At 41.3% G+C, this 21,008-nt stretch overlaps 1 protein-coding gene across 1 annotated transcript in view; it reads right to left on the reverse strand.

The window, feature by feature from the left end:
- The window catches only part of LOC129109628 (mannosyl-oligosaccharide 1,2-alpha-mannosidase IA), a 173,071-nt gene that overhangs the window by 18,777 nt on the left and 133,286 nt on the right, over window positions 1-21,008 (reverse strand).

Raw genomic sequence — 21,008 nt, forward strand, 5'->3', positions numbered from 1 at the left:
ATATCGTCCTCTCAGCCGAGCTTAAAACAATCAGTCAGAGGCTGGGAGTCACAGGCCTGCACACATTTCCCGTCCAAAGCTAATAATGTGAAACATAAGGCCTGCTACAACAGAACTCCAGCAGGATTAAAAGCAATCTCATCGATGCAATCTACAACAGTCCATTTAGAACCGCTCTTCCTCCCCATCTCTAGCTCAGCCGGGCCAGACTCCCTGAGGCCGAGGCTGAGGCGAAGATAATGTATCATCTTATGAGCTGCATTATCAGTCACCAACTCTCCATTAGCCAGTGGGACTGATGTTTGAAAGAAAAGGAAAAAAAGAAGAAATTGAAGACAGTTGAGTAAGATATTGAAACCCCTGACAAAGAAAGAGGCGTCTGAGGAGACAAAGGTAGGAGAGCAGAGGCGAGAGGAAAAGGGAGGATTCATAGAAGAGACTAGAAAGCCTTGGAGACGAGAGAAAGCGGAGAAAGTGATTGAGAAGAGACAGCCATGTTAGACGGAGGGAAAACAGTGTCAAGACAAAGGGCAGCCAGAAAGAGAGAGTCTGTGAGCGCTGCAGCAGAGCGGAGCAGTGACTCAGCAGAAATATTGAGTAAGATGAAGAGAAACACAAATTGCAATCAGATAGGTAGAAACACCTGGCTTTCACTATTTAGATGTTTATCATGGTGCAGGTAGTCTGTAGTCTGAAAGAGAAAGACTTTCTTTCCCAGAAGTAAAGTATAACTGTACATTAACCATTAGAATATATATTTATAGTGACGTGTCTTTTGCTGCAGTTTGGGAAGATAGTTTCCAAATATTGTCTTTTTCTCAACGTTCCATACCTTAACATATCTAGTATTTGCAGACGTTTCAAAACCTTTTCAAACAGCATGCACGTAGGCTATTCAGAAGTCTCCCACTCTTGTGCTTAACACATCGTTAAACATACCCATGAGCCTTTGCGTGAAACCTTCACACGTTGAGAGTGAGCCCCGTGGGATCTTTACAGCTTTACAAAAAAAACACTGCATCAAATACTCTCACTGTCAAGACCAAAGGTTGCAAAATAGTTCAAAGTAAATAAATCAGACGATTGAATGAACGAACAAACAAGACTGGATGTGGAATCGACAACTGCAGTTTCCAAATTGCGTTTTTCAAAACAGGGGCCGGGGGTTTCATGCCGGATGGTGAATAAGATATTCTCACAGATGCTGTCAGAAGATGTTTTCCGTTGCACAGGCCGAGTACCTACCCGACAAATAAAGCAACGTATTGAACAAGATCTTCCATTATATTCAAACTGTTCACTTAGAGCAGAAAATACTTAACTCAAGCAGCAACAATCAAAGTTTGGAAAAGACATCTCGGGTGTTTATTAATCAGTTTTACCCGGCAAATGGGTTTGATGTGCTGTTTCTGAAATCACTCCATTTACATTATAGTGCATTAAATATATTTGAGTGGGTAATGTGTCCACTTTATAGTTCCTCTCCAAACAAAAAACAATAATTGATCCATCACTATTAATTAACTATTGCCTTTGCAGCCAAAGCCTGATATATATTAATCTTATTATGTGCCATTAACCTCCATTGTTGTCCAAAAACATATAAAAACACATCAGTGAGCCACATCTTTGCACTGGGTGACATGTTCCTTCATCATCATGAACACAGCTGCTGCAGTTTATTTATTATATGTCGCACCCACATACAGCATGCAGCCACCGTAAATACTCACTAGAGCACTGGTTAATAAATGCAGTATTTATGCCTGTGTGAGGAACGTTGAGAGGAACGTCTGTATACTGGTTTTAATACTAATGCTGGAACATCCTGATGGTAAAAACACAGCAGACGCTTTCTGTTTCCACCATCAACAAACAACCTGTCTGTTGGTGCTTGTGTGTTTTTGAGTGTATTTATAATAATAGTATGTATAAACAGTTCACATCATTTAAAAAAAATCCAAACCAAGGTTTGAAGTAATTTCAAAGTAATAGTTTTATTTTGGTACCCACCTCTACTGACGCACACATGTCAATCATGGCTTTTTCCCCCCATGAATAATAATAGTTAAGTTTGGGCAGAAGAAATATCAGTTTCCCATTATCTCACATTATATGTGCCTTCCTGAATAACACATTTTGATCTTGGTACATCCCCCACATGGAAGAGTGCATAGGGCCCATTTTCTCTGGTTTGTTTGTTCCTTGAGGCGAGGATTGAGAGGTTTTACTGGTAAACAGAAGTGGCAGACCTAGAAATGTTTCTCAGAGTGTTTCTCCACTGGCCTCTGACGATGTTTGCCATGGGAGAGATGACTGCATGCCCGATGCGTGTCTTCAGCAGTTAAGAGCTGATGGAAAGACCATTTGTGTCCAGCCTCCTTTACGACATCCGACAGGGAATTTCAACTGAAAGGGGAAGAAAGCGACCTGTCTGCTGTCACATCCCATCGATGTTTTCTCTTTGCTGAGTTCCACCATTCTGGCATCTTATCACAGAGGCAGCAAAGTAAAAATAATAATATATATATATATATATATATATATATATATATATAAATATATATAAATAAAACCCATCTTGAATGTTGTTGATAACTTTGTGTAGTTGGATGGATGGGTAGGCGGTGCAAACACACAAAGTTTAATTACAGCAGCACTTCAGTAATGAAGCTCACGTTCCGGAGGAGGCTCTCAGTGTGGAGCAGCGGCGTGTCAGCGAAGACAGATTTATGAACACGGCCTTTAATTTAGCTTGTGCTCTGCGTACAGTGAATCACAGAGCAGATGCCAGCCAAAGGGCTTTTGCTATAATTAATCAAGTAATTCATAAACAAGCAAACAAGAATAAATTAGTTGCAATGTAATCTGCTGCCCCTGCTTCTTGACGGGAGTGTCTGGCTGTTATATATCCGAGTAAGAATGTGTGTGTGTGTGTGTGTGTGTGTGTGTGTGTGTGTGTGTGTGTGTGTGTGTGTGTGTGTGTGTGTGCGTGTGTGTGTGTGTGTATGCTTAGTGTTTGTTTCGTTTAAGAGTGCAGGATTACACAAATTAAGGTCATTTCTGCAGCAAAATTTGAAATGATGCAAACCCAGCGCACAAGCGAAAGCAAGTTTTAATGCTTGTTTTGAATTTGTGTGTGTGTGTGTGTGTGTGTGTGTGTGTGTGTGTGTGTGTGTGTGTGTGTGTGTGTGTGTGTGTGTGTGTGTGTGTGTGTGTGTGTGTGTGTGTGTGCACACCTGTGGGCCTCTAGTCTGCTTGAGCAGCGGCGGTGGTAGAAAGGACCAATGAGGAGAGTTGGGACCAGGCGTAAGGTCATTAGTGCTGTTTTTGATAAAATAGAGAGCCAGGGGACTCGAGAGGGAGTGAACACACACACGCACGCACGCACGCACGCACACACACACACGCACGACGCACACACACACACACACACACACACACACACACACACACACTAGGATGAGGCGGCTCTGTATTATTCTACCAGAATTAACAAGTGACTGTGTGCCCACCACCCTGCTTGAATCCCACTCCTTTAGGACAGGCGGCTCTAAATATTCATAAAAATATCCCAGTGCGTCTTCCCCCAAATATTTAAACTAACACCACCTTACTTTGAAAAATAGAAATATTTGAGTTGAAACAGAAAGTGTCTGCTGTGTTTTTACCTCCAGGATGTTTCAATGTAAGTATTAAAAACCAGTATAAAGACACACCTCTCAACATTCCTCAGACGGGCATAAATACTGTGTTTATTAAGAGCTAGTGTTCTAATGAGTATTTACGTTAGCTGCATGGTGTATGTGGGGTCAACACAAAATAAACTGCTGTAGCTGATGTGTTGTGATATGTTTTTGGACAACAATAGAGGTCTATGGCACAGAATAAGATTAATATATATCAGGCTTTGGCTTCACAGGCAATACTTAAATAATACTGATTGATCCATTGTTGTTTTTTGTCAATTAGAAACATATACACTGTCACCTCCCTTTAAAAAAAGCGTCTTGCTCTCAAAGGTTTTGTTTGACTTTTCCTCATGATTCTTGTCTTGACAACCAATCTGCTATGTCTCACCAGTCTTTCCTTTCTTCCTCACATTAAGGAAACATCCTCGAGTCTGATTAGACAGGTGACGGACATGTTGAATATATAATGTGGCATTAAAATTGTTAACTGTGCGACTGGCTGCTGATGTGTTGTAGCAGCCAGCGTAGGGTTTCATCAGCTGCACAGATCTCTCACTCACTGTGTCACTGATTTGAGGTAAAAACGTGGGCATTAAATGCAAGAACAAAGCCTTATCTTCCATCCATCACCTCCTCTTTGTTCACGTTGCTGAGATGTATGTAGGAGAAAAAGAAAGCTGAAAAGCTGATCTACTGAAGCTGAGACGTGGATGGTAAGCAGCAGTGTCGTGGAAAACGTATCTCCAGTTCTAAGACAAATTTTATCTCAGCTTCTGGGGACTGCTTGTGGTTTCTATTTCTGAGACCAAAGCAAATGAAGAGTGCATGCATAATGCCTTCTTTTTACAAGTCCGTCGCAGCAACCAGTTGCCTCTCTGAAAAGAGTTTATTTGAAATCACTTCAGGTTCCTGTGCGCCAAAAATAACGACTAAATCTAAAAAACTCAACGGGTGACATTTTGAGAATCTTCTGATGTCGCCTGGCTGAGAAAAAAAGGCTTTTTTTCCTTTAGACCACAGATAAATAATTCCTATTTGGCAGCTCTTCTGCCTCCATCATTATCTCAAAACAACATGCAAGTCCACAGTAATTTGCTAATCCTCGTTTTCCCTTTGTCCTTAGAGTTAGGACAGCTTGAACAATCTGTAAAGCAGCTAAAAGGCAGCAGAGTCTGGCGGTTCAGTCCACAAAGGAAGAAACAATAGACCCATAGAAAGATTGTGACGACAGCCATCACCTCTGGATGAGACACAGAAAAAGACTAAGAAGACTGATTATCTCTCTCTTTTTGTGCGTTGTTGATATTTGTGCCATCATTCTGTGGGCGAGGGCAAAATATCAATCACAACTTCCTAAAGGTGACGTCTTCAAATGTGTTCTCCTGTCCATCAATCAATCCTAAAAATATTCAGTTTACTTTCACATAAGATAAAGAAAAACCAACCGTCCTCGAAATTTAGCAGCTGGGAAACGACTTAAACTACGAATCAATAATCAAAGAGTTGGAGATAAATTATCCTTTACTTAACTTATTGCTTACTTATTCTTTTACTTATTTACTAATTCTCCTCTCAGAAAAGGCTGTCAGACGACAAAGTAAAGCAGGGAATTTTTGGGGAATTTAGCGTACAATTACACGGATTTTGAATCTTTTTTGCTTCCTACTTCCACAGCAGTACATGGCTTTCCTTCTGTGTTGCTACGTCTTCCTTACTGCGTGTACGCCGACAGGCATTTACTGTATTGAATACACTGACTATGGATAAGAACCTCATACAACCCCTACTTCATAACAACCAAACTATCCCTTTAAGTAACAGATGCAGCTACAGTGAACACAAACTCATACCCAAAGAGGCTCTCAAAGGAAAGCGCTTAGAAAACTTTGTGTTTCACTCATCATAACTTAAACTGTCCACCTGTGGGAGCATGTCTGCACTCTGTGGGTGTTTGTTTTGTGCATTGTTATTTCTGAAAAACATGATTTCAGTGGTTAAGAGTTTAAACTGTGCCCACACCCACGAACACACACATTCATGCTCAAACACGGTTTAACGGCTGCTGCTGACTGAAAGATACCTGATGTTTAATTCTGCTGAGGCCATAATAGGACATTTTCTCAGTGCACCTGGAACGAAAAGTCGATTCCTCATAAGCAGCGGCTGCAGCTGGTCTGTTTAGTTTCTCTCCCAGCGGCATTGACTGTTATTAGGATTCTTTTCTCTGTAGCCTGCCGGGGGAACGAAAGGGAATATTCATAAAAGAAACAGATACACTTCTGGTGACTCAAACTACTGGGTGTAGTCATCGGAGGTTGGAAGGAATATTACAAGTCTCGGCTTCAATCATCCTCCCCGATGTTTCTACCCTTTCAGCAGGATGTGACAAGACTGACAGGAGGAAACCTTTTCCTGCACATTGATTTCGTTCTTCATTTCACAAGCTACTGGTGCGAGCTGACTGTGAAGCAGGAGTCCACAGGTCGACGCACCCTTTCTCCACTATGGTTCAACAAGTCTATGAACAACACTTGCCTTTGAGCAAGCTTTATCCTGCGCCCAGAATGTTACAGCTACAGATTGTTGCTGTATTGAGCAGCATCAGTGATGTGTTAAATTCATGTTAAATATTCAAAATTAACAAGGTCAGGATAGCAGGTTTTCCTCGCACCATTACTATAACCAAAATCCATCCATGTCACTGATTTCTTTGCTGATCTGAATTTTATTCTATTTTATTCCACTAAGCTGTCATTCTGTGCCTGCAACACATGTTTCAACATCTCAATCGGCAAAGCCTGCAGAGTGACATAGATGCCTTGAACACTGTCAGCTAACTTGCAGCACGCAGTCCCACATCAGCCTGATCTCGGAGACGAAAAGTACTCTGCATAATTTATGCAGCATGGCATTGCCTGAGAGCGAGTAGGCGAACGTGCTAAAGCAGATCCAGTAAATTAGACATGAGGACTTCTCGGGAAAACAAACGCAGCAGTAAAAATGCGAGTATCCACCAAAGCCCAAATTAGAAGTGGCGGCTGCTCAATCCAGCCCCCCCACCCGCTGGAAAGGAGCAGCTCTAAATTAGTCCACATTACAGCTATATTGTTAAGCAATGTTCATCAGCTTAAGCGTTCTTCTCTCAAGCACATGACCCCCCACTTTCTCTCTCTACCCCTCCCTTTGACCCACTAAACTGGGCTTATACAAATCATTTCACAGTTTGCTGACTGCTGCTACTGTATAATACAGCAGTCACAGTTGCTGTTATTCCTTCCCATGCAATGATGCAATTACAGTGCATATATACTCTGTGCCTTGTGCTCCAGCTCTCTTTCTTACCCAGAGCCTAATTACTGAGTATGAAAACACACCATTAGATCTGTGTTTGTGTGTGAACGCCCGGAAAAAAACCCATTTCCTGCTGCACAGGATTATGGATGCTTGTGAAGATGCGGTTGATTGGCTGTCGTAAACATAACTGGCCATTATTGGGATGTTTCAACTCCGATATAATCTTTCCATATTACAGGGTAGCCACCGAGTGGCACTGTATGCTTCTTTTATTTTATTTTTTTCTGTGGGAAATCAGGAGAGGCTTTTTTTTTCATCCAAAGCTGGTTGTTATGTGCAATGTTATTGCAATACCATGCCTGCATGAAAATTAAAGTAAGATAGGGGGGGGGAGAGGATCCAGAGGGAAGAGTTAATCCTACCCATGTTCGACTGTTTAGAAAAATACAGGGACACTCTATTAAATCAAAAATCGTGTCGGATTTGTGGAGCCATCTCTGAGCTGCCTGTCACAGCAAATCACGGTGAGCCATTGTCTTTCTGCACACCTTGAGAGATAATAATGTTGGCACACTGGACCCCATCAGCTTTCCCTGAGCCACACACTCTCAGCGCTCCACACAGGACAAAATAAAAGAGATTTCCTGTCACATAACTACACTCTTATACTTGTTTGCATTGATGGATGTCATACAAGATCAGCCATCTCCGTAGCAACAGACCAGACGGACCTAGTGACCCATTAATAATTCAACTTACAATTTGCCTGCTGCCATAACCTCTCCGCCATCATTACTGGGGACGGAGAACGGGAAGAAGTGGAGCATTGGTTGGATGTCAGGTGCAGTTCTCATTAGTGCCATGACAGAGTCTCCCAGGCCCGGTGTAGGAGGACAACAGGCACCTCGCGGCCCACTCAGCCAGACGGAACGACTAAGAGGTTCCTTTCCGTGTGGGCACAGGCAGACAATACTACCCGAGAAACTGGAGGAAATCTGAGAGATCTTGTTAAAGTCTGAGACTGTCTGTTACATGCAAATGGCTGAGACATTGCAAGACAGTGTGGGAGATGGATTTAAGTTTTCACACATACTTTTTTCATATCCTGTCAGGAACTTGCAATCATAAACAAAACCTAAAACTTTGAAGCCTATGCTAGATTCACCCAGATGCTCCACTGTTCATTATACTCCTCAAAACAGAAACTGAGCAAAGAAGAAGTGGATTAAAAGTTTGTCCTTAGGGAGGTGCTAGAGGGCAGGACATGAGGTCACTAAACTCTATATGTTTGACCAGCTTGAGGACATGATGGTAAACAGCAAATTCCATGGAAAATCCACATATGGTTGAGATATCTTCTGTGCAAAACAGACATTTGGACGAAGAGGAAAGCTCATTGCAATGTTTAAGCTGGGAAAAGTTGGTAAACTGTATGGTAAATGTGTCTGGTTGTTGGAGCTACATTCATTTTGCAGGTCATGGTTGAAGTTGAAGTTGAAGTTAAACCCAATGTTTTCACAGTGAACAGTGTCAGTCTGTAGAACATTTTGTGCCAATCCATCAAGTAGATGTTGAAATATTTCACAGAATAAGTGAAAAAACTGGAACTAGTGGCGCTAGAGAAAAGTCAGATGATTGTCAAAGTCAGGAGGGTTCATCCTCTTGAGACTATTTGACTACTTGATTTATCCAATATTTAGAGAATTATTCTAGTCCGGACCAAAGTGGTGGACCGAACAAAGACAAACATTGCCTTTCGTAGAGCTTGAAATTAAGATGTCAAGATGTTGCTCTGGACTCACGACAGCCACCCGAGATAATCATTCTGAGGCTGAGATTACAAAGAACAAAGCCATCCTTAGTTACCAAGGTGCAAACAAGTGTACAGAAAAGGAATTTCTCTGAATTAATCCGTACGAAAAGGTCCACACCAATGCTGGACAATAAACATAATTGCAAATACCTGTTGTTCATTATCCATAAGAGATAAACATGATCTGCGAGAAAAGGGCAAGCAGATTGTTGGTAATGAGATTGGAGGAACACAATGCTGTGGGGAGGGGGAGAGAAAGAGAGAGAGAGGGTGGTTTATGTCTGAATCTTTGACTTGGATGAGAGGAGGCAAGGCAAAGATGGGGAAGATCAGATTTGGGTTATCTGTGTGGCCTAGCATGTATCTGTGGTTCAGTGTGCGATATGAGCAAGTTGTTTGTGGAGTGAAAGAGCAGGAGAGAGAGAGAGAGAGAGAGAGAGAGAGAGAGAGAGAGAGAGAGAGAGAGAGAGAGAAGTGGGGCTTCTTCTTTAAAAGCTCCTGATGGCAGAGCTGGGCTTCAAAGCATCGCCTGCTTCATCAAAGACTCAGTGGAGGATATGGCCGCCATGCAAGCGGGGGAGCGACAGTGAGTTTGTGTGGAAGAGGGAGAGACAGATGTTTGCCGGAGAATGTGTTTATGTCCTCTTCATCTGTAGATTAGGACGCCTTATAACATGCTTTCAGAGAATAATGTTAATGGCAGGAATCCTTCAATGGAGGGTTTTTGTGTCGTCAGCGGCTAAGAGGAAGGTGGAGAAGAGGCTCAACCAACCCAAGTCAAACGGTGCTGAAAAAACGAAGCCAACACGGATCCAAAAGCTAGTCAACCTCAACAGACCTTCATGTTAAAATGGCCAACTTTACAGCAGAACTAAACATACAACCTGGGCCAAATATTTTTATTTTTTATTTCTACAGCTAATTTCCCTTGAACAAACTGTAAGTTCATGACAACTGTACGGGGGGTGAATCTTTATATAACTCACTGGTTATAATTATAATAAGGCTTAAACTTATGCATCATTAAAGGCCTGGTGGGTTTGAGTGACAGGTGGGTGCTGTCTCCTCCGCTGTGTCGACCAGGCCCACCTCCTTCTTGGATTAGGTGGAAGTTAAGCTGCGTCTTCGCTGTTATGATGGCGACGGCTGAACCCACCCACTCAGAGCTTCACAACGGCTCTGCAGAAACCTCTGTTCAACCATGTCCATAACTTATAGTCTATGGTTACAGCGGTGTGAGCAGAGTACACTTGGGAGTCTGCAGACGTGCTGTCAGATATGTCAGCTAAAGCAGCACATGCTGTCATTTAACTCCACTGTCTTTGGAGGAAAGTTGCTGCCGTGAATGACAAAAACTCTGTGTAATCTATCTTCCTTAAAAAAGCCTCCATAATCATCAAACCTCCATAGAGTGTGGGAAGAAAAAGGCAATTCAGCTTAACACAGAGCAGAGTCTGGGTAGCGTAGATAACCGCCATTCAGACCCACCGAATTTCACTGCTTTTCCTAGAAAATTGAAACAAGTAAGACACTCCGAAATAAAACTCAATTTCATAAGTTCTGCAAAAAGGGGGTTGAGAGCAAAGGCAGCAGCTCACTTGTTAAAATGATAGACATGTCAATGATAGACATGTTATGTAATATATGTTAAAAGAAGGAAATTATTTGATAAGGGAACAAGGTCAAACTGGATTCTTCTCAATTAAAAATGGGGATATGGTAAAGGCCTTACCTCAGTAAAAGAACTATATGAGATGGTAATATATACAATTATACTGTACTTTTGTCATTGCATGTTTGATCTGTCTCATATATGAGAGTGGGAATCGTAACAAAGGTGTCAGAGTGCTGCAGAGCTCATCTCGAGTTCGATGGTGTTTTTTTTGGGCACACATAAATTAAGCTCTGCCTGCACTCTTGCAGAGACGACATGAGTGTCAGAAAATACGGTAGAAGAGGACTGATCTGAGAACTGTTAAAAAAGAAAGGGGGCCACATTCGGCATAAATATCAAGCAATCTGACCTCGAAACTAATATAAAAACAGGCACCAAACACAAATTCCATTAATAAAAGAGCAGTTTTGATGTCCAATCATTGCGACCTTGTTTCCCCCCATTCTCCCCTGCCTGTGCAATGAGAACATGTTTTATGACATTTACCTTGGCCTCCCACATTACACCTCGTGCTTTCACATCTGACGTAGATGGTGAGATAACGCTGCGGGTTTTTTTTTCCCACCACAGCAGAGGAAATTGCATGTCCACCTGCTACAAGCCTGCGGGTACATCTTTTAGGGAATTCAGACGTATGAATTATTGTAAAAATCACATTTTCACAACAAGCCTCTTGGTCAACAAGGTGATTTACTGAGTGCAGCAAACTCAAGACTGTCATTCTGCTGAGGTCAAGCGTACTCAAGTGTCCTTGAGTGGGACAATGAATCTCTATCAGCTGTGAGGTTGCTGTTGTGCGGCCGATCTTCTGCTCTGAGGAGCAAAATGCCAAATCCCTGCAGGCTACAGTCCAGAAATAAAAAAAAAACACTGTGTACGTAAACTCTCTAAAAACACATCAACCATAGACATGCCTCCAGGCTTTTGTCAGCTTCTGCTTAACAGCACTACATAGAGGCATTAGGGATGACATGCCATTTTGCCAGTGATCTAAAATGCTAGTTGTTGTTGCCGATATCAAATCATACCCTTAGGATATGAGGCATATGGCATTATATTCCTTGCGATCCTCCACGAGCATTTATGATGTATCCTCTTGATTCCTTCAGCACCAACCTCCAACGGTTAGGCTATCATCCTTTCTGAGTCTACCTCGGGGACCTACTTAGATGGCAATGCATTCTCCTTTCTGATTGGCCTGGCAGGCTTCCTGTTGCCGCGTACATGCTGTTGCCATGGTTTTGGCTGGAGCTGCGCTGCAGTTTTCGCTAGCTCCATCTGTCTTGGGTGTCAGCACGATGGAAAACGCCGTGATTCCACTCATTTTCTCACCAGGGGGGGGTGGCATCCATCCTGCTGCCACTCCTCTGTCTCCGCACTGGCACACATCAACACAATTCCAGACTCAAGTTCAGACACACTGCTCGACAGTAAAGAGGATTGTTGTTTGGCGGTTGGACATGCTTCATCAATCTGAAGGGAAAATAATGTTAGGAAAGCTGAACAGACTTGCTTCGCTTCTGCCAAAAGACCCAGGTGCAGGATTCAGGCACCGCGAGTGAGAAAAACAAATGAATACTGTGGAGCTATTCTAAGCCCAGAGAGAAAAGAGGTCACTCATATGAGCAAAATGTTAAACTGGTTCAAATTTCATAATCAAACTACTGCTGCACATTCCATACTCCAGTATTCTTGTATCCTCTGTATTTTTCCATCACCTCGTACTTTCTACATTATTTTTATCTGTAAAATTCGAAAGTCTGGACATGTAGTGCCTGAACAATTCAGGTTTGACTGTATCAGAAAATAGCAGGTTTGACATGGACAGTCCTGGTAACAATGGCTCAGTATTGACTGTGTGCCCACTGAGGCAACACCAGAGCAGAGCCATGCTTGAGGGAATCTGGCTTGTAGCTTTTCCACCTGAGATTAGCAGCCGTAATACTGTGCTCACTGGCCCTTCGCCATTCCTCCTGGAACAAGCCAATGATGTTCGGTCAAGTTTTCCCTCGGGGTGTTGTTGATTTCGCACAAACGTAACTTGTGTCACATTGGAATTCACATGTTGGACAACCCAAGAGAAATACAGTCGGACCGCTAACTAGAAAAATAAATTGCAGTGCACCGGCCGGAAAAAAAAAGACAGCTACAGGCATGACCAACAACATAAATAAACATGAGTCATTCTGACACTCTTCTCTGTGAGAGGACTGCTTGGAGTTTTGACCTATCGCAAGAACAGGGGTATCTTTGGGCTCAGGACGCCAGGCTGAAGATTCTTAAGAGATGGTGGTAATGGTGTCTGATATTCTCCAGACCCCTTGATGTGCGAGGCCCCGGGGTCATCTGAGGGATCCCTGTCCTGCCACAAATGTCACAGCTCATAGATATTGCATGGGCCTCTGTCTTTTGATGCTAATTAAATGTTACTGCTCTCCAAGCGCCAAGATAGAGAGGAAGTGCAGGAGGAGAAGAAGGAGAGGAGGGTGAAGATGGAGGGGAACGGGAAATGTAACGAGAAACGTTTGCATGATAGGAAGAGAAAAGGTCACATGTAGAAACTATGGAACGCATAAAAAACATGGATACACCGTTTCAAACAATAACAGTAAACTGCAGCAGGTGACATGTGAGGGTGGAGATTAATAAATAAAAAATAAATTGAGAAATGGAATCTCTATTCAGCCAATTTTCCAGATGTTTTTACTTTATTTCCGAGTATCAATGACCTTTTAATTTGATACTCTATTGTGAAGCACTTTGTGAAAGTCCGCTTTGATATCGTCTCCAGAAACTAAATCACAGATCATATTTCTCTCTTTAATAATGATAAAAGAAGTACAAATATAAGTAGTAACAGCCGTGCATAAGGACAGCTATTCTGAAAATGGTTGGAGAATCTTCCGGTTGTGGCAGAATCACTTGCACTTCTTCTTTGCTTTTATTTTCACTGGCAGGTCTAACAAGTAGTGGAGAAAGTAGAAGGACTGAAAAATAAGAATGTAAAGCCTAATCAATATTGGATTTGTTAGTATGATGATATTTGGGAGTTTAAAAAAGCTTTGTAAATGTCTTTTAAAGACTGTGGATTCCAATTAATGTCTTTGTGTTGTGTTTTTTGACTGTGCAAAAGCAGCCTTAACTATGAGATTAATCATGAATCGACTCAGAGTTTTAGTTGTGATTCTAGGCAGTTTTTTGCATTAGGTTTTATAAGAAAGAGGGGGACGTAAAGGTGGATGGATGGTTCCGCACAACAAATGCAAGAATACCAAATTGCTCAGAAAGCCAGATTTGAGCGTGATGCACTAAATCAATATTCTCTCCGGAGCAGAACACATTTGTCAGCCAGGTCAGATAAAATAAACAACACCGCCTATTCTTCCAGAAGGTGAGCAGCCTGATCACACAGCGAAAACGTTTTTAAAATCTGTGTGAACTGGAGTCTTTTGGCCATGGACTCAGAGCTAACAGGCTAACACCACCATTCACAGGCAGCCCCGCTGTCTGTGAGGAGCATTACTGTTACTTAGTGCAGTGAAGAAATGTGCACACAAAGAGGGATCGTAATGGGGAACGACGGGCAACCAGGCTGCCATCAGCTCGCCACTCGGCTGAGAGACAGCTGTTGATCGCATCAGGAGGCCCTCAATCCATGAGCCAGGAGAACAACACTGAGCTGCAAAAAGGGTCTGACTTTAGCCCTCATAAAAGTGTGTGTGTGTGTGTGTTTCGGTTGGATTTGTCACAACTGAGTGAGTGCTGTTACGTGGATCAGTGGTTGTCCCTGCTTTGGGAGTCGAGTTGTTTAAATGTTATTTACTGATGCGTAGAAAACAATCAGCTTAACGCAGCGCTACATTAACAATTATTTGCTATTCGGTTACAACAGAGAAAATCCTGCACAGACGAGTTCTGAATGCGGGCAGCTGCTGTTAAAAAGTGTCCGGGAATAAATAAAGTGTTCGTTCGTCAATAGATGTGCTTATATTCTTTGAGAAAAAGACAAGTAGGAGCTTTGTGAAAGTCACCTCTGTGTGGTTATTTTGCTTATCTCAGCCAAAGTCGGCAGTAGTCAAGAGAGCGCTTCATGCAGAGTAGCGTTGGTTAATGTGCCCGGTCCGGTCCGGTCCGCTCCGGTCGGGACGCCCAGGCTTTGCTGGGAGAAGTCACAGGTTCTGTCGCCATGAATAAGCCTGCCGTCCCCACCGAGGCGCTGAGAGCAGGCTGCTGGTCAGCTTCTATTAATTTCAGAGGGCTGCGGGGACTTGCCCGTGTCCACAGTCGTGACAATAGCAGAGCCAAGGTGTCTCATGGGAAGAAATGCTGTCACTCCTGCCACAGAAATGTCCACACAGGAGGCTGAACATTTTTTTTTTTTTTTTTTTTTCTTTCTTTCTTTCCAGCAGCACCTGGCACTGCTATGGCTTATTTCAAACAGCAGTGGCATGTGCGAAGAGCTCACCTGTCTATGTGGGAGTATGTGTGAGAGAAGAAAAAGTAGCAATGGGAGCTGGCGGCTCCCATGAGCTCCCAGTTTGAGGTGGCAGATGTGTCATATTGCGCGGGCAGCTACCTGCTTGGCAGCTACGAACCGTCTCACCGCGGCTCTATTTGTCACCCACATTCTCTTTTTCTCTTTTATGGTTTTTTTCCCTCTCAGTGAGACTTCTTAGACCACAAATCCACCAATTTGCCTTCGTCTCAAACATCCCAATTAGCACACGGACACCGAAACAACTTAACTGCTCGCTCAAACTTAAAAAAATGGAGAGGCCATTTGAGGTTTGGATTCAGTTGAGTGTGCAGAGAGGAGAATCTGTTTTCACCTGCGGAGGCAATTAACGTGGCCTGAGTGTCTGACAGTAGCTGTACCGGAGAGCACAGCTCCACAACTACAGCTTAATTAGATAAAAATGTATGCTTTTTCTCGTCTTCTTAGTTATATCATCTCACTCTCTCTCTCTGTCCTGAATATTACACACTTTTCTCACAAATTGTTAATAGGTAGTTGTAAACAGTTCAATACACATTGCATGATGTTTTTTCCACTATTCAATTTTTTACTTCTTACAGCGAGATCAGTTTACGTTAACTATTCCCCTGGGAACTATTAGAGCACTTTTAAATTCAATTAGTTATCGTATAAATAACAAAACCTGACAACTGGATGTGAGTAAGAAAGTAACGAAGTACATTTTCGAAAATACGGACAGCAATTTTGAGGTACTTCGACTTTGTTATCATGGTATTTCCATGATATAATATGTTTTGGTGTAGTAGGTGACATGTATAGTTACTAATTATTGTCTTACTGTAATGTGTACACACTGTATATAACTGTCTTCTTATCAATACATTTTTGTTCATTCAAACTTAAAAGTCTTATTCTCTTAAAACAAGAATGAAATAATCCATCAGTGGAGTTTACACATTTATATTCATATTTTTATTTTTATTTTACTTATGTAACCTGCCTTGTTTTATCCTTTGAAATAAAGACAGTAAATTAGTGAAATTTCTTGAAACAAGTAAATTGGTTTAAAACAATAATCTAAATTTAAGGCCCATTTATTAGCTAGTGAAATGTATAATCTCATTTTATAGTCCTCAACAATGAATGGAGTTTGCTTAGTTGCCATGGAGATTCAGTCGCTTGGCTATAGTACATTATTGTGGACTGAAATACCCTCCAGTATATAATGTAGTTCAAATTGGCTTGACCTCAACAAGCTCAAACATTAAAACGCCTTCATGTTGATGCGTATTAATCCAATAGTATAACACATATAACAATGAAACACTCTGAAAGAGGCCATTCCTTATATGTGTACCTGTACATTAAACAATTCTGACTTTTGTTGTTGTATTTTTATATTGCTGAACTGCTACTTTTACTTGAAAAATGATCTGAACACTTCCTCTAACACAATAGAGAAAGCTAGAGAAGTACTGAGGGGAGGGGTCAAAATTTTAAGAAGCATGAGAGAGAGTCAATATTTTTTTTTTTACTTCATTCAGTGCAATACCTGGAGTGAGTGCCAGACCCAGACTGTCCGTGCTCCATGGGCCAAATGTGAGGATATGGATGTTGCCAAAACATGGCTTGGCACAAAAAGAAAGCACTTCCCAGCCTCACTACGATGGCGCTCTGCCCAGTCACTGCTAGCCTTTGCCGGTTGAAGCCAGCTTCTCCACTGCGAGGACATTTTCTACCCATGAGCGTCTGACAGGCAAATCAAGACATATTTCCCCCACTGAGCTACAACGCAGGTTAACTTGATCAATGCAATCACAGGGCTGGCGACTAAATCATACTAAGATGGGGTTCATTAAGGCCCAAAATTAGCATGCAACTTCAAAGGAAAGCGCCCTGATTGGCTCTGATTGATATCATTATGAGAGCGGTGATTGTGCAGCCACAGCTCCGTCAGTTGGCTGTTAGAGAAATAAAAAATATATATTTTCCTCAGTAATAGAGAGGAAGCCTTGACCTGATATGGGCTCTGGGAGCTGAGCCGAGGTCACCATGTGTTCATTTCTTGGATGTAATGAAATGTCGTGCTGGAAGGAATAGGTCCAATCTCGGCCTCCAAAAAACAGTTTGGATGATGGGAGAGGAATTGGTGGCAAATGAGCTCAAGGGGAGCAGAAACAGTGGTGGAATTGGTAGCGGAGGATTGACATGTTCTTGATTCTCTGAGTAAATGATGCGGAGGAAGCAGGTGGAGCCGGGCAGAACGGCGGCGATGTTTTCCCGTTGGCTCGTGGGATGTAATTACAGGGTAATGGAAAGATCATGTCTGAGGGGATGCTCATACATCTCAGCTTTAATTTGAACAGACGCTGTATGAGTGGTTCACAGCCTGGACCTGAGGACACCACAGTGGGTCTCAAGAGAAATTGATAGGACACAAATTATCAGAAGGGATAAAACTGTTACGGAAAACTTTGCCTTTTTTTTTTTTTTTTTTTTTTTTTTTACAGCTTCAACAAAGATCTCCATAAAATCACATAAATAGATTTGAATATTCCGATCTGAACCAGGGCTGAAAAGATTAGTTGATTAAATGATTGACTGAATATAACATGGCCCCAATCTTGATACCCGATTAATTGCTGAGTCATTTTTCAAGCTAAAATGACGTAAATGTGTCCAAATTCCTAAAATGAAGATTGATTGTTTTCAATGATAGTAAACCAAATTAGATTCTGGACTGCTGGTTGGACAACACAACTATTTCAACATCAGCTTGTGTTCAGGGACATTGTGATGGCCACGATTGTGATGGTGTGATGCAATTTGATATATTAATCTAGAAAATAATCTGCTGAGTAATCAATAGAGAAATCATTATTTACAGCCCTACTCTACGTGAACCAAAGTTTATGAATTTATCATGATTAACAGTATAAAGGATTATTGGGTGCAGGTGCTTTTTTTTGTGAAATAGTGGATGCTTTAAATTCCTCAGGCCTCTAAAAAAAAAAAAAAAAAAAACGTAGACGGAAAAAAGTATTTGGATGAAATACAACTGTATAACGGCCATATATCCATCTTTGATGAAGAGTTTACGAGTAAACTTTTGCTTCAGTTTAAGGGGTTGCAGGACAAAAAGGTTGGAACCACTTTAGAAGACCAGAGTTTCACAACTATTATTAACCTCATGAGATCTTAAAATGAAGCCGTCTACATTACAAACAGTATGTCCACCACAGCTCAACAAAAGGTGAGATCGTCTAAATCATTTCTTCAGACAAACTATTGTTTCAAGACAATTTTGTACCCATCACAGTGAGATTCTGCTGACTGTAACTGTCACAGAGAACTAAGGTCACACACATCTTTTAAAAAAGCTGGCAAGTTTCATATTTCAAGGGAATAAAAAACAAAACAAAGCATGACATCAAAAAGCTTGAAGAGTTTGATCTTGAGTGGAGGGTATGAAGGATGAAGTGGATGCTTTTTCCTTTGGGATGTCAGATGGTTTTTGAAAAATGTCACTAAAAAAAAAAAAGAAAAAAGGGAAAGTGAAGCGGCCGCTGGCAGATAGGTGTCCAAGAGCATTATGGGTAGACACACTCAATGGCTGCCACCTTGTTTTTATGCAATGTGAAGACATCAAAACATATATGCTCCGACTATTGTCATCCACTTCCTCTTAATCTTGTATAATGTTCTGCCTTCAGGTTGCCATGGATACAGGTAGACCAAGAGGACTGTGAACTCACTTTCACTGATCTTTTTTTGTCACTTTGATCATCAGCTGATTCAAATTTCAAAGACAAGTACCGTTGTTTTGGGAATAGCAGCGACCATTATGATAATTCTTGGCCGAAATCACTCTTTTATTGCAGTAATTATGGAAATGTAGACTGTCACAATGGCTACACTCGCAATTATTGTTTTTACTGCAGCTGCAAAAACAAATTGTCCAATTACGGCTTCAAAGCAGATGAAGTACAGAAATGAATCCTTCTCACTGCAGTAGCACTACATCTCAAACTAGAAGATGAGTCTGGCTGTATGCTGTGGGACGATGCAGGCTGTTTACTGATTGAAAATGTCAGTGTGAGACGGAGTTTAGCAGTAGATCCAGCTTCTGCCCTGTCAAACACGTCTTCCTGTTTAGTGAATCCATCATTTCCATCTTAATGGGAACATTTGACTGACACCTGCCAGCTCACATCGCAGGCTCATGTCAGAAAACACCACAGTGTTCATCAGCGTGTGTGTGTGTGTGTGTGTGTGTGTGTCAGAAGGTCTATAAGAGGCAGAGAAAGATGGCGAATGAGTGATGGAAAAGAATACAAACTTTGTGTCTGGGTTATGTAGGTCATTAGTCGAAAAGTTTACCAAACAAAGTTAATAATTAGAATGATTTATTATAATAGCCATTATCTCAGAGCAGAAGACACGTATTTCCTGTCTGTCCCTGACATACAGAAGAAGATAGGAAAGAAAACCTTCATGTGTTCCGCTTCGGCCACGTGGAAAAGTGTGCAAAAGGACAGTTCAAGACCTCATTGTAGATTTTTGGTAAATAACATTGTTAGTTGTCTCTGTTCTTAGCGTACTTCATCTTAATTTAAGTGCTGTTACTTGTAGTGCTGCAACTAATGATTACTTTTATGTCATTAAATGTAAGAAAATATGTTTATAAAATGGCCATCACAAATGTTTCAACGCAGAGGATGATGATACCAGATTGCCTGTTTTGTTTAATACTTAAATTATACCAACTGTTTTAAGAAAATTGTCACACGAGACAAAGAAAAGCAGCAAATGAATGAAACTGGAGCCTGAGAGTTTTGTATTTTTTTTATCTTAATCTAAAATTCCCATTAAGATAATCGCACATCATAATAGCATTGACTTCATTTCATCTCAAACTAATCTTTTATTTTATTTTAGGATTGTTAAATATTGTTTTAGTATTTTCTTTATCCATTCCTTGATTTTTTATTTTATTTTACACTCTTGTTCGGGTCCACTTTGCAAAAACAATCTCAATGGGACTTACATTGTTGAATAAGGCTAAATAACATAAAATATATAAAAAAAACATGTTTTAAAGTCAATTACGGTTTTTGTTCCCCAATAATGAACAATGTTTGCTGGTTGCAGTTTCTTAAATGTAAGTTTTTGTATTTATTGCTTTTCTCCTCCTTTTAAACTTGGTATCTTTTGGGCTTTGTGCTGTTGGTTGGACAAATCATCTTGGGTTATTGGAAATTGAGATGGGGAATTTTTACTATTTGTAACATTGTATAGATTAAATGATAAAAACTATATATAAATTGAAAACAACCATTAGCTCTAGCTCTGTATGTGTGTGTGTGTGTGTCTGTGAAGGAGAGAGAGAGAGAGAAAGAAAGACTGCAGGATGGTCGAAGCTTCTGCCAGACCAATCAACTGCATCTCCACAATAAAGTGGCCACGATCAGCTGCCCCTCTGTCTGGCCCTGATGGAGCGATACCATGGCCCATCTCCCCGTGTTAATCAGACCCAGACCGGCTGGAAACCAAAACCACATGCAATCTGCCCAACGGCCTGACGCTGCTCCACAACAGAAACGAGGAGGAAGAGACCGATAAGAGTTATTGCTTAAGATTTTATCAATTCCTATTCTGCTTATCGATTTTGATTCTTATTCATTCCTGGTTACATTATTTTGCACATCATTGGGGGAAGAAAATATAAGTTGAAGGCAAAACCTAACTTTATTTTCAGCAGGATTGGGTACCTATAAACAGCATCCCAGATATTTTATGATTCTACAGTTTCCTTATGTATCTCTGCCAAAACCCTTAGAATTGCCACCCATTCAAGGCAGCCATATTAAACTGGAAGTAAACAAAAATACTTTCTGCTCTGACACATAATCAACGCGCTGTTGAGTTCTGTTACTATATACGTGTACCGACACAATGTAAAGTTAATTTTCACCTTACGTTATTCTCCTTTTTATTTGAGAAATATTTGAAACTTGTCTTCCCCCCAAATTTGCTATGACATCCTCCGTGTCAAAT

Source organism: Anoplopoma fimbria, chromosome 20 (assembly GCF_027596085.1).
Source record: "Anoplopoma fimbria isolate UVic2021 breed Golden Eagle Sablefish chromosome 20, Afim_UVic_2022, whole genome shotgun sequence".
NCBI lineage: Eukaryota > Metazoa > Chordata > Actinopteri > Perciformes > Anoplopomatidae > Anoplopoma > Anoplopoma fimbria.